The sequence below is a fragment of the Labrus mixtus genome, chromosome 7 (assembly GCF_963584025.1).
Source record: "Labrus mixtus chromosome 7, fLabMix1.1, whole genome shotgun sequence".
NCBI classification, from domain to species: domain Eukaryota; kingdom Metazoa; phylum Chordata; class Actinopteri; order Labriformes; family Labridae; genus Labrus; species Labrus mixtus.
In genome coordinates, this window is record NC_083618.1 from 20,800,440 (window position 1) to 20,813,850 (window position 13,411).

At 40.5% G+C, this 13,411-nt stretch overlaps 1 protein-coding gene across 1 annotated transcript in view; it reads left to right on the forward strand.

Moving 5' to 3' along the window:
• The first annotated feature begins 9,401 nt into the window (after positions 1-9,401).
• The window catches only part of atrip (ATR interacting protein), a 486,763-nt gene continuing 482,753 nt past the window's right edge, over positions 9,402-13,411 (forward strand). Inside the window, exon 1 of the mRNA XM_061041246.1 lies at positions 9,402-9,415. The gene's annotated coding sequence lies outside the window, so the exon portion shown is untranslated. The remainder of the gene's footprint in view (positions 9,416-13,411) is intronic.

Below are 13,411 nucleotides of genomic sequence, written 5' to 3' on the forward strand. Positions count from 1 at the left end.
TGAAGCAAACATATATATGCAGCAATATGACACACTCTAAGCAGGTGAAGTTAGTAAAGTATTAGAAAGAACTTCATCAAGACGGAGACTGAGGACCCTCCCCTCCTGTCTCCACACTCCCCCCCCCCCCCCCAACCCCTCTCATCCTGTTTCACAAGCAGGGACACAGACAGCAGCAGATGAGTGCTAATAAACATCTATAAACAATATTCTGCGATCAATGTCAAGTAATAATATGCATCTCTAAGTGTATTCGGTTGGAATAGGTTTGCCTTTCTAGGCAATAAAAAGGCTTCATTCTTCTGTGACAAAATCGGTTGCTCCTCCTTCGGTTGTACAATTGTGACGACAATCTGTTTAAATGCCTCACAGCTTTCCTGAGTGGGCGGGCCATATCTCTTACCCCATGTGGTGACCGGGTTAACAGTTTGACGGAGAGGGGTTCACTTTAAAACACATGTATGAAACATGTTTGAGCCTCGCCCAATCCACGTGAGCAGAGAGCCGCGAAACAACAAATCCAGTGGGAGCTTTATTTCACTTTGGCAGGAGAAGCTCCGAGCGAAAAATTCAGCCGTTTGTGTTCACGCATACAGATTACAGCTCCTCTGGCAAATATCAGGAGTATTTCAGGAGTTTTCTGCAAGTGTGAAAGCCCTAAGAAATTAACATAGACCTAGAGTAAATAGATACATTGGGTAACTCATAATATAACCAACTAATGTAAAGATAAGATAAGATAAAACTTTATTGATTCCCAATTGGGGAACATTTAGTTGTTACAGCAGCTCACAAAAAACAGGAATATAATCAGCAAAAACAGCAAAAAGTAAAAAAAAAAACAAAAAAAAAACTTTTAAATTTAATTAGCTCTCTATTTATTTATAAATGTCAAATCACAATCTCCTAATACTTCATCCAAAGCTCCAGAAACAAAGTTAGCCATGTCAATCATTTTCCTCAGTAGTCAAAGCAAACATTGTTATATCAGATGTATGTTTTCAACACCTTCACATCACATATTTATTTCCTAGAGATTACAATTCCTCTAAAGAAACGGTTCAATAGACTTCTGTGAAATTATGTGCTGCTGCTGCCGCTGCACTGCGTCGCTATTCCCACTTGTTTTTCCTCCTTAATGGGATGCCTCACACACGCCTCGTCTTAGACGACACCGCACGCCACTCTCTCCCTCCTGCTACACCGTCGATTCATTGGCTGGTGGATTGAGAGGCTTCACTTGCAATTTGGGAAAATAATGTAATCTCAGGATGGGCCGAATTGTTGAACCCTCTCTGAGATTACTCTCTCCTGTCTGCCTCAGTGATTACTGATCACAGGCGAGAGAAAGAAACCAAAGTCTTTCCTCTATTGTATGCTTCTATTTTCATTCTCACCTCATCCGTCTGGCCAGAGTTATTTTCAATAGGTTTGGAGAATTGGTACTTTTCTCTGCTACTCCTCCTCCTTATTTTTTCATTGCTTGCTGTGTGGCAGTGTTTTAAAGTCCAAGAAGATAAGTTTTGTTCTTTGCTGTATTTTCCTCGCACTGATTTGAAATCCACAGGACTTTGAGGTGTGTGGAGGAGCAGCGGAGTTGAACAGTTTTATCCGCTTAACAAATTAACACCTCATCTGTGAAAATAGCACAGTTGAGTGGCTGGCATAAAAATGTATACGATTGTAATTTTGGAATTCATAAAAACAACATATTTGACACTACATTACACTGAGGCACCAAAAATCAATTTAAGAATTGTGAATACATCTGTAAAGTGGCTGTAATGGGATGAGGTACTGAAAATGAATGGCAGCTTTGATCCCTTGCAGTGATACCAAATGACGTAATAGTGACACAGACAGATCTTTAGGCTTTCATTTCTTTCTTTCTGTCATTTCTAAAAGAGATACTTGTGAACAGGAGGTGTTGTATTTGGTTTGATTGTTTTGGGTGGAAACTACAAATCCCAGTGCTGACGTCTACTGCAGAGGAACCAACTGTTGATGAGAGGCAGCCGACTGGGCATTGGACATACCTGTGCAGGACACAAAGAGACAGTCCACGACCAGCGCGACACACTCTCCACTCTCTCTTCACAAAAATCTGAAATCATAACACAAATCTGAACTCAAAGGAAAAAGGAACGGGCTGGCGGCTCAGGTAAGATGATGACTGGACGCCTTCAATCGAGTAAGGCTAGCTGTCTAGTTTCCACTCGCCTCTTGTTTACTGACCAGCTCCTAGTTCATTTCCTTTTTTTCATGCTCTGTTTTGGTTGTGGCGTAACAATTGATTATTCTAAGTGTATCAATTGTGGTTCTGCTCTGGGTGTGTCACAAACAGTGTTGGGGTATTACTAAAAAGTAATGAATTACTTCTCTTAATTTCTCACTGCGGAAAAGTTATTAGTTACACTCCTAGTTACTTCATTACTTTTGCATTAACCAGTAACATCATCTTACATGCACTGTCACGTAATTACCAATTGTAAATGAAGCAAAAACAGATAAAAACAGCAGCCCGAGAGTTTTGATTAGCACTTTAAATAGAGATGTTACGTGATCGAAAAATCAGCAAAAACCTGAAAAAAAAATCTGCAAAAACCCGGAACAGAAATGCCTCACAGTTCTCTCAGAACACAGTTCTGAACACAGTTCTCTCAGAACAGAGAACATAATTTCAAATTTAATCGCTGGCTCCATTCTTAATTTAAGGCCATGTGATGTGGTGCTTTCCTCTGCTTGGCACGATTATGAATAAAATCCTGTGGTACATGATGTGCCAAGATTTTCATATCTGGTAGTGTGCGCATGCTTGAGATTATGGAGAAGAATATCTCTTAAGATTCTCCTCTTGTGTGTCATGTTATAGGTTTTTATACCTCCTGTAGTCTGAGCATGCAGGCTCTCTTGGTGTTGGTTTTACAAATTATGAACAAGTTTCTACCAAACCTCCAAGTGTGCTCTCTTAAGTGTTTTATATATTTTTATTTTTAAAGGTTTATTTTTGGCCTTTTTATGCCTTTATTTTAGAGACAGGACGGTGTGTAGAGTCAGAAATCGGAGAGAGAGAGAGAGAGAGTTGGAATTGGCATGCGGGAAAGGGGCCACAGGTCGGATTTGAACCCGGGCAGCCCGCTTGAAGGACTATAGTTTCCGTACATGGGGCTCACATGGTAACCACTAGGCTACCGGCGCCCTGTAGTGTTTGATATTTTGATGTTTTTGGGAGAAACTTTAATCAACATGAATCATTTTTGGCTAAGGTGGCTCTACATTTAATATTTCTTCCTTACGTTAATTTAACGTTGCACAGAGTGAGGGATTGTTATGAATGTTGTTGAAAGGTGTATACTTTCCTAAGTTCTGATGAGTTCTTACAAATAGGATTTAACAATAGCACGACTGTATTCTACCCAACCTCTGAGATCCAGGTGTGTATTTTTCACACTGACTTTTGAAAGTCTCTTTCTTTTATCAGAACACATCACAGGATCAGAACTGGGATTGTGAGAAGTGTGGTCTCACAGCATTGTCCGCTTTTCATAATAATCTTCACCAATCTCTTCCCATCTCTTTTATTGAGCCACAAAGGATTGAAAGCGGGCAGTGTGTAATGCACTTGGGAGAAAACGTCTCAGACAGTAATAGGTGGAAATGATGCGTATGAAGATGTTGTCAGGGCTGTGTGTAAAAGGTCCCAGTTTGAGTTTTGGATAGGAGAGGGGGAAAAAAAGAGGGTTCATCAAGATACCCTATAGACTCTTTCCAAAAGTTAATGGTCCAATTAAAATGTCGCCACCAATGACAGAGACCTTCCTGACGCCTTCCTGACGGTTCTGCCTCCAAAGAGCACAGGGCCTTCTTTACCAGAAGGAGAAAGTGCACATCACCATTTACGCCCACTGTTCAACGATCTCATCTGTTAGGACTTCCTGTGATGAATGGTAAGAGTGAAGGAGGGATGATAGGGGAGGGGAGGCTGAATGGCTGTCTTGCATCAATGTAGACCAAAGAGAGAAGAGAAAGTGTGGCCATTACTGTTTCTGACATGGTGAGATGGATGTCAGCCTTATTTGCCATCAGATTAGGGAAGCCAGGCGAGGTGTAGCTCTCAGCCAGTACATCACATGGGCATAATTAAATGAGCGAGAGCACAGACTGCTCCTCTGAGCCCAACGTTGAAGCCTGAACCAAAAAGATGTGTAAGACAGAGCTAAGACAATGCCCACTCACACAGGAGAGGAAACAAATCTAGTGACATGAGGTGAACTAGCAAGAGCTCGGGGAGTTACACCGCCGCAGGGCTGCACAGGCCTTTAAAGAAAATGTTGCAAAATATAAAATATATTGTACAATAAATGCACCTACTTAAGACAAGTGTGGTAGTTTGAGAAAATATAAAAAGTTTAATTTTAAGAAAGCACATTTGTCCAGCACATTTCACAAACACACTCCTTAAAATCACCTCTTCCTCGGTCGAAGGTTAAGAAAAGATAGTGGTAGGAAAAGGCTATATGAAAGGCAAGGATGAAAAAAATACTTAAAAAAGATGTGTACCGAAGCTTATATTGATTTTTCTTTATGTCAAAGTGGACAATTTGGGCTGAATTGCCCAAGAGCACAGCAAAACGCTGCTTTGCATTCACTTCTGCTTGCTCTCTAAAGTGAGGGCATACCATGATCTACAGTAAAACAATATGTTCTAAAGGGGATTTTACAAAAGGGCTGTGCAGGTTATGCGACTATTGAGCCTGCATTTATCAATCAATCAATCAATCATTATTCGTATAGCGCCAATTCATAACAAGTGTAATCTCTTTACAAAAGAGCATATGGGATAATATGCAGGAAGGATTTCTCCTTTGTAGTCCTCGCGTTCCTGATGTCCACACTTCCTTGAGGTGGAGGTCGGAGCCGATCGTGCATGAATGAGGACGGCGGTGGTTGTGGGGACAACACAGTCTGACGGTGGTGGCTGGGCGTCAGGCGGTGGATGTGTATTTATAAGCTATGTGTTTTCTAATTCATGAAACACATGGGAAGGTATTAAATGCAGCTCTAACTGGGCATCAGAACAAAAAGCATCTCTGTGATCCTGTGCTGTATGCACATGTTTTAATGAACCGCTGGGCGTCAGTTCAAAATATGTCTCACTCACAAACAGCAGAGCTAAAAATAAAAATAAAAATCACACTCACAGTTAAATTATTAGCAGCTTCAGAGAGTTGGTGAGGACTGCAGCTCGGTGTTTAAAGGGGATGTCCCATGTCCCTAAGAAATCATATTTTATAACATGAACATAAAGTTGTCTGGGGCAATTTTTTTGATTGTTAGGAGAGAAGTTATGCAGGACAGAATTAAAAGTTTTATTTATTTCTGGATGAGCTGCTCTTAAAGGTTTGTTCCAGGGAGACAACCGTGTTACAGAGAGACAGTAAAACATGGACATCGTCTCAGTTATGTCACGGTTTCTGAGGAAGCGTTTTGAAGCCCAATGATGGCGGTCTGCATAGTTGAAATTTAATCTTAACATGACTTTTGACAAGCTACAACTCAGTGTCCGACGGCCAGGGATGGTCTGATGAGTAACTGATGAGTTATTTTACAAAAATACCACCTGTAAAGTTATTAAAGATAAATTAATCCCCTATTGAGACCAAAATGCTTTTTGAAGCTGCAAAAATGAGTTTATGATTTCAAAATGGGCATTTTAATGGGTGTTGTGGCTTTTGCAGCCAGCCACAAGTGGACACTCGAGGAACTGCAACATTTTGTTTCCAATTCCGCATTGGCTTTATATTTCAACCCCAGAGGTTGACACTTGGTTACAGACAATGAGACTGGCACCATATCAGTTAAGTCTAGAATTTCACAATAAAGTAGAAAAGAGACTTGGACCTACCCTTGAGACAAATAGCAGTGGTAAGGTATTGGCAATGCCATGTGCTAAGTGGCTCAATCCATTATTTGTGAATTCCTTATGACTGTAGAAAAAAACCTCATACAACCCACTTCATAAAACAGAATACTGAGCTAACCCTTAAAGTATTCAACGTGTCCTTGGAACATGTTTTTTCAACCCCAACATAAAATGGCACCTTGGTGCTTGTTTTTCTTTTTCACTTGGAAGCGCCCTGACGTTAGTGTTTTATCCACCCTGTCTTCCTTGACACTCTGCTAGCTCTGTTTATCCTGGATTCTTCCTGCAGCTGTGGTGTATGATCCCTAGACTCTTCTGTGGTCGATGACATTGGTCCAAATCCTTGAGATGGTGTTCTTTAATCCCTGGTTCCCCTATTTGTGCCAGCCCACAATAATCCCAACAGTGGCCTGCACCGCCAAGGCTGGAGGAAAGGGAGCAGTAGGAGTAGAGATGAGATGAAACTGAGACGGCTCTCTGATTGAGTCTTCAGAAACCATTTTGGTTTCTCTCTGAGGGGCTTCTTGGTGTCTTTCCTTAACATCTATTTGATGGGATTTTCTTTGTGCTGGTAGTTTGTGGTTACCAGTGCCATATAGTGCTTTTTTGAACTCGATATTTCCTGTTGGCTGATCGTCATTTGAAATATGCAATGGAGCCAGACCTTTGCACCTACAGAGGTTTCTTTTGCAAGCTGAGGATCAAAATGGCTCTGAGGAGTTTGTGCTCAAAAATCCGTTCCTACGTCTAAGGATGGAACAATTCACTTAAGTCATGATACGATAAGTATCATGATATTGAGTTTATCTTTGAGTTTATCATCATTATCAACGATTTTCAAATTTTTATTAAGAAATTTAATTGGAAGCAATATGACAATACTGATAATGTCTCACATAAAGAACCTTTTGGAATCTTGTTTTAAATACATAAAGGATTGAAAGGCAAATAGGCTACCTTATCAAATAAATACATTTATAGCACAGAAAAATAAAATATATTTAAATAAACAGAGGTCCAGCTAGGCCTGGGTGATTTGACAGAAAATGTTATCAAGATAAAAACTGTCATATCAGTTGATATCGATAAATATCACGATTATTGGATATTTATTTCCTTCCTTTCTGGTCATATTGTTTCAAATGGTGAAAAAGGTTTGTGTTGTTGCCCGTTTTAGCTGCACTTGTCTTCTGCACAGTTAACGGAGCACTTTACTCCGTTTTATGTCGGACTGTAAATAGCCAAAATGTCTCGAAACTCCGGAAGTTGAGTGGCCTTTCTTGTCGACGATGTTTTCTCCCTTCTTTGAGCTGGTACACTCAGCGTTTTTCTTCGGTGTCGCTATCCCTCATTTCGGCTATTTCCATTCCGCTCCAAACGTCTTTAAGCCCGCGTAGCCATATCCCTGTGACATGATTGGCTGTTCGTCGTCTTTTTCTTCTTCTCTTTAAGGTCGGGTGGCAACTATAGTGTTTAAGGCTGACTAAACGTAAGAAAACTAAAACAGGTAGCACCCTCTGCTGGTTAAAAATGAATATTGCAATGTATTTTTTTGTCTCATCGATTTAAATTGTCCATATTTTTGTCATTTTTAATTGTTATCATGAGAATCATAACATCCTGATGTATGAACGTTTCTACGTTTCTTTTTTTTCTTGTAACTGAAGTGGAGGATGAGAGTGGTCTCTTCCGACAGATTGGCCATGGTGTTGCCACATTTAACTGAATGTAAACTTTGTTCCTTTCCATAAAAGCTAAGGGCTAACTAAGTGTTTCTGGCTGTTGCTCGAGAGCTTTTTTTTCTCCAATGTGTACGAGAGACCTGAGACAGTCATGCCAGCACTTCACAACCTAGTGTGACAGCGTCTGTTGAAGCCGAGTCTGTCACCCTGGGTGGCTGATTAAGCATTAAGCAAGCCAGTGTGAGGGGCACACAGACTCACCAACCCTTCTGGTTTCTCTTCCTTTGCCACATTTCAGGCAGCACAGGATGTCTGCTGTCAGTCGTGCACAATGAGTGTTCCCTGGCACCTTATCAAAGATCTGCAACTTTTTTGTCAGGTGTGCCAACTCTCTGTCCTCAGCTATCATTGCAGTGGTTCCAGCAATTATATGCTTGTGTAAGCCACAACTTTGCACAGCCGGCATATGAATCATGTTTCTCTTATGTAAGACAGCATGATACATATTTCAATCAGTTGTAATAATATAACAGCTGAGGTTTAAGACCGATACGACTTTAAAGACTCCATCAATGGACAACATCCATACGAGCCTTGGCCAAGAGGAAGGTAGACGAGAGGACAGGATCTGCCCAAGGTGGTGGCAGGAGGTTCATACAAATTTAAATTAAATCTCCACCAGAATTCTGCTGGTGATGGAGAGTCTTAGGGCTCCAATCTGAAAGACTTAATGACAAAGTTGCTTTATTTAATGGCTCATGCAACACAAACAGAAAGTTTGAGTTGTCCAAAATAGTGAATTTTTGATGTGGGGAATTTTACAGGATGGTAAAGTAGAAGTGAATGAGTACAATAAGAACAATAGGAATCAGCGGAAATGTGCAATAACTGAAAATAGCTTGAAGATGGAAGCAGATATTTTATTTGATGAAGTTTAATTTGCCTACTGTACTTAAAGGAAATCATCAATAGTTGATGAAAAAATAGAGGCAATAAATAGTGGCGCAAACATACCCAGCACCTACTACACATGCTCCAATGTATAGCCTAGCTTCCCTACCGGCACTCCTGCTGTTTTCTCAATAAAGGGGCCATGCCGACAAACGTCTCGAGTGGCTAATGTACTTATTGAAAAGTACCTCATACAACCCCACTTCAAAAATAAAGAACCATACCTTCAACCCTTCATCAGTTTCCTTAGGCATGCTCTTTGTTGTTGTGGTGGGCTGTGAAACACACAAACTGTTACATTGTTTATGTCTAAGCACTGAACCCTAAAAGACTTTAATGATGTCAGTCGTGCAATGAGTGAGTGTGAGAGTTCATGAGGGCTTGAGATGTTATAAAAATGACGAATGGGACACACTATCGTGAAATCACATGTTGCCTGGAGTCCAGACACACCATTAAATAATGATGATAAAAAATCCCTATTCCACTGTGCAGTTTTGTGTTCAACATTATAGGTCTTATATTAAGGTAGCAAACAATCAAGTCTTACACTATGTGTTGCCACTTACATTATTACCACCACCTCAGTGCTTACTTTGTAGGTTTCCTTTTTACTTTATTGAATACTACTTCATAGGTTTTCATTTAGTGGGGGCTGGACTATCACGTCCTTCATGTCGCAAAATTTGCACTGAACTCCCGGTAGGTCCCACAGCACAGGAAGCTTACACTGCCTATCAGAGCCTTGGTGCACTTGGCCATTTGACAGTGACCTTAGCACTCAAACGCTAGTGAGGAATGGGTCACTAAGTCTGAGAGTCTGTGAGTGTGGAGACTGAGATTGCACCAATGTAAGCTATTACTGAGCGTTCCACTCAACAAGAGGGGTGCGCGGTTGCAGATGATTTGATTAAATACTGTGATTTCTAATTCGATGAATACGAGGGGTTAGCGCTGTTGCCTCACAGCGAGGAGGTTCCTGGATCGAATCCCCATCGGACAGGAGCCTCTCTGTGCAGAGTCTCCCCGTGCATGCGTGGGTTCTATCTTTGTACTCCAGCTTCCTCCCACAGTCCAAAGACTTACACCCCGACTCTCGCCCAAAGACAGCTGGGATCGGCTCCCACCCCCCCACCACCCCGAAAAGGAAAAAGGGGTCAAAGATAATGGATGGATGTATGGACAATGTTAAAGTCAGAAACTCATCGAATACTCATATCTGACATTGTTTGCAGCATAAGTAATCATTTTGATTAAAAAAAAACAGCGCTGTACTTAAAAAATAACTCTACTTAATTGATCATCCCTGCGGCTGCAAGGCTCAACTGAGTCCAAACTTTTACATTTCTGTTCCATACTTGCTGAATCAATACGTCTGCATATAAAAAGTTAAACAATAAAACTGTCTGGTTCAATCTGATGATGAAAATGTATCGCATAAAAAGTTATGGTAAGTAGTTAAAATGAATAAACTGTGAGAAGCATATGGCCTGAGGGAAATGTCGGAGGTTTAAACAACCTCAAATCCATCCAATCTGAGATCCCAGATGTGCAACCAAATCTAACCGTGTTCTGTCTGCTCTTTGTCCAAGCTGGATATTAGTAAAAAGTAATTTCCTCTGTTCAGTCATGGCTCCACGGTGCCTGTGAGGTGTTTTTCTTTTTCCTTGCAGCTGTCAAACTGTAGCCAGGCTTTTTCTACCCGACGACTGAAGAGCATGACCTTAAACCCTGAGGGTGTACTACAGCACTTAACGACAACTTAGAGGTAATTGGTTACCTACAAGAACAAAGTACTTGTTTGGCATTATTATTTTGGCTTAGTGCTTAATTAAGGATCATTTTAACACCGGGTGAAACTAGAATAAACAAGATAAAGCCTACTGTATGTACACTATGCATAGCATGAATCAGACACAGCTCATACAGCCGGTTTTCTTTTAAATGTAACTTTAGATATAACATATTTCTGCTACCCCCTGTGAGATATACAGTATTTCACTGACACATCATATGCACTTAGAGTCAGGCATAAATATATTAAAATGTGATATCCTGGGGCTAAAAATGTGCGGTTGACTTTCCTGAATTGTACAAGTGACCACCATATATACCAAAACGCTGCAGCAGTTCAGTTAAATATCCTATTTAAATGCATGGGCTGCAGCAGATGGAAATGCTATAGAGTTGAGTTGAGCTATGCAGAAACGAGAGGATCTCGGGTGAGCTGAGAATCTGAATGCTGGTCTGACCTACGGATAGCTTCACATCGGATAACTTCATTTTCTTTGACAAAAAAGCTTCTCGTTTTTCCCCCTGTTAGTGAATCCGACCTCTAAGGTCAATGCCCTGTATCAGAAAAGATCTACAAACATTTGTTTTTGCACATCATGATGGCTTCACAAGTTGGTAACACGTGAAAGGAAGCAAGGTGACCATCACTTTCAGTTGTAATTAGATTAGAAAATTAGATTGATGCTAGCTCGCAGTGCATGTGAAATTACCAACACACTGCTAATTACACTCCCACTCACTCAGCCCTCCTGCAATCCATTGACCTGGCTGTGTCTCTCCAACCTTGTTGCCTTTTCATCACATTGTTTAATGCAGCTCTGTAGCTATTTAACATTACAGAGCAGGTCAATGGCATTAAGAACGACTAATTAAACCAATAAAGTCAAGCCGACTTTTCGCACTGAGCAGTTCTCTGTAAGACTTTAGTTAACATGCGTTTGACTTAAATGTCTAAAGGGCTGCTTTCCTAGCCTTTGAGGCTGTGAGTGACTTTGCTTAATCATCTGAAAAACGTGTTACAGTATTTAAAACAGCCACCACAGGGTGTAAGACCTTATACTCTACTGGTATAAACCTCTTTGGATTGATCTCAATCTCAACTACAGTAAGATGGAAATGCCTTTTAGTTAGGCTGGGAGATTTTTAGGGGATCACAGTAAAATGTGTCATTGATGACGGCAAACTTGGCTGTTATCTATGGATATACTAAATTTGTTAAGTTCTGCAAGGTACACACAACAAGATAATTGAGCAGATTTCGGGCCTTATTTCCCCCCTCCAAGAGAAGAACGCAAAGTGTTCAAAGCGATTTTACGTCACCCAATCTGCTCCGATGAACAATGCACCAATTGACTATGTTGAAGTGCTTCTCTGACAACAAAAGCCAGTATGTCCTCCTCCTAATTTCAGTGCAGAATGGGTTGAATTTTTTTTTGACCAGAGAAGGTAGGCAGTCTTAAGGCACCCTCACACGGCTGTTTTGGACACCCCTCAGTTTGTCAGATATGAGACCAGTTAACAGGTCAAACCAACAGGTGTTGCAGCGATGGAAGCAGACAGCTGAACTGGTTCAGATATGACTGCAGAAAGCCTCTGCATGCTTCTAAAAAGCTCCACAAGCAGAAACGTGGTCAAAATAGGAAGTGCATTTGAAAAATGGAGAAACGTTAGAATGCAGAAAGGTTTCAAGAGCAATGCAGAACTGGTTAAACACTGAAGCTTCAGTGTATGCAACATGGCAACCTACATGAGTATGGACTCTAGGGAGGGCGCAGGGAGAGAAAGCTAAACTCCAATATTTTTAAAACCGGGACAGGAACTGTTCAAAGCCAGGACACATTATTTATCAAGATACTCAGTGAGGACACATCTTACACCATGATCAAGCTCATTGATCAAGATATGATAAGTGTCTTGATAAATGTACCTGTTATTCTGAGTCACACCGACTACATTTAAACTTCTGCTCATGTTTGACACGTAAACTTTATTTCCTGCTGGTCACCAGATTTACACCATAGCCCCTCTGAAAGAAAAAGTGCTTTGTGGAGCATTTTGATATTCATGAATATGTTCACTCACTGTGGCATTAGAATTATAATAACATATGTCTAATCCTCATTATCTATTGCTTTAAGTCTCTGTCCGTCAGTTCTTTTGAATATAGAATTGAGCTAAGCCACAAACGGTTTTACCAGTGGTGAATAATGAAGCGGCGTTTTGTGATGCTGCAGAATAGATTCATATTTGCATTTATTCTCTTTTAGACCAGAATTGGGAGAAAATGTTTTGTGGCATATGCAACAGGAACTAGACGGCACTTGTAATGCGATTGTCGGTAAGAATTAATTGAATAAGCTTTTGGGCTGTTAGAAAACATGAATAACATTTCTTATTATTGCACGATTTGGCAGAGTAAGGAATTATCAGCAGGTGAAGACAAACTCCTTCCATCATTCTCTATTTCTTTCTTTCTTTCTGAGATTCTCCAACAATTAAACACACCATCTTTCCAACAAATGCATTTTTTTCCAAGGACATCTTGTTATTCTCTGTGATGAAAGGCGGGAGTCAGAGTGAGCGTTGGTTATGCGGGTGAGTCAGTTCTGTTAATGTGGCCTTTCTTCAACCTCTTAACAATTTGTTTTAACTCAGTTTCCAATGAAATCAGACCAGTGTCCCTCACACGTTTATTCTGTAGCCATTGTATTCAAGACCCGTGGTAACATTTTATTAAAGAGTAAGAGAGAGCTGTAAGGTTCAGTGGGCAGGGATCTCTTCAGCTTGTCTTCAGTGTGACTGAAACTATTTCCTGTAGTAAGTAAGAAATATCATGTGAATGGAGAAATATCTGTTCAACCAGTATGTGACAGGTGTACGAGAGACAGGCAGCTGACTTGTGTGTCACTGTCTTAATAAAAAGACCATGAGTATCTTATTTATACCTTTAAATGTTTTTTATTAAGTATGGTTTGGGATGTAACTGGATATAATGAACACCGAGGGCTTCATTAGCTTTCAGCTTCTCATCTTGTTCAAACTAAATGTGGCTGATGTTTGA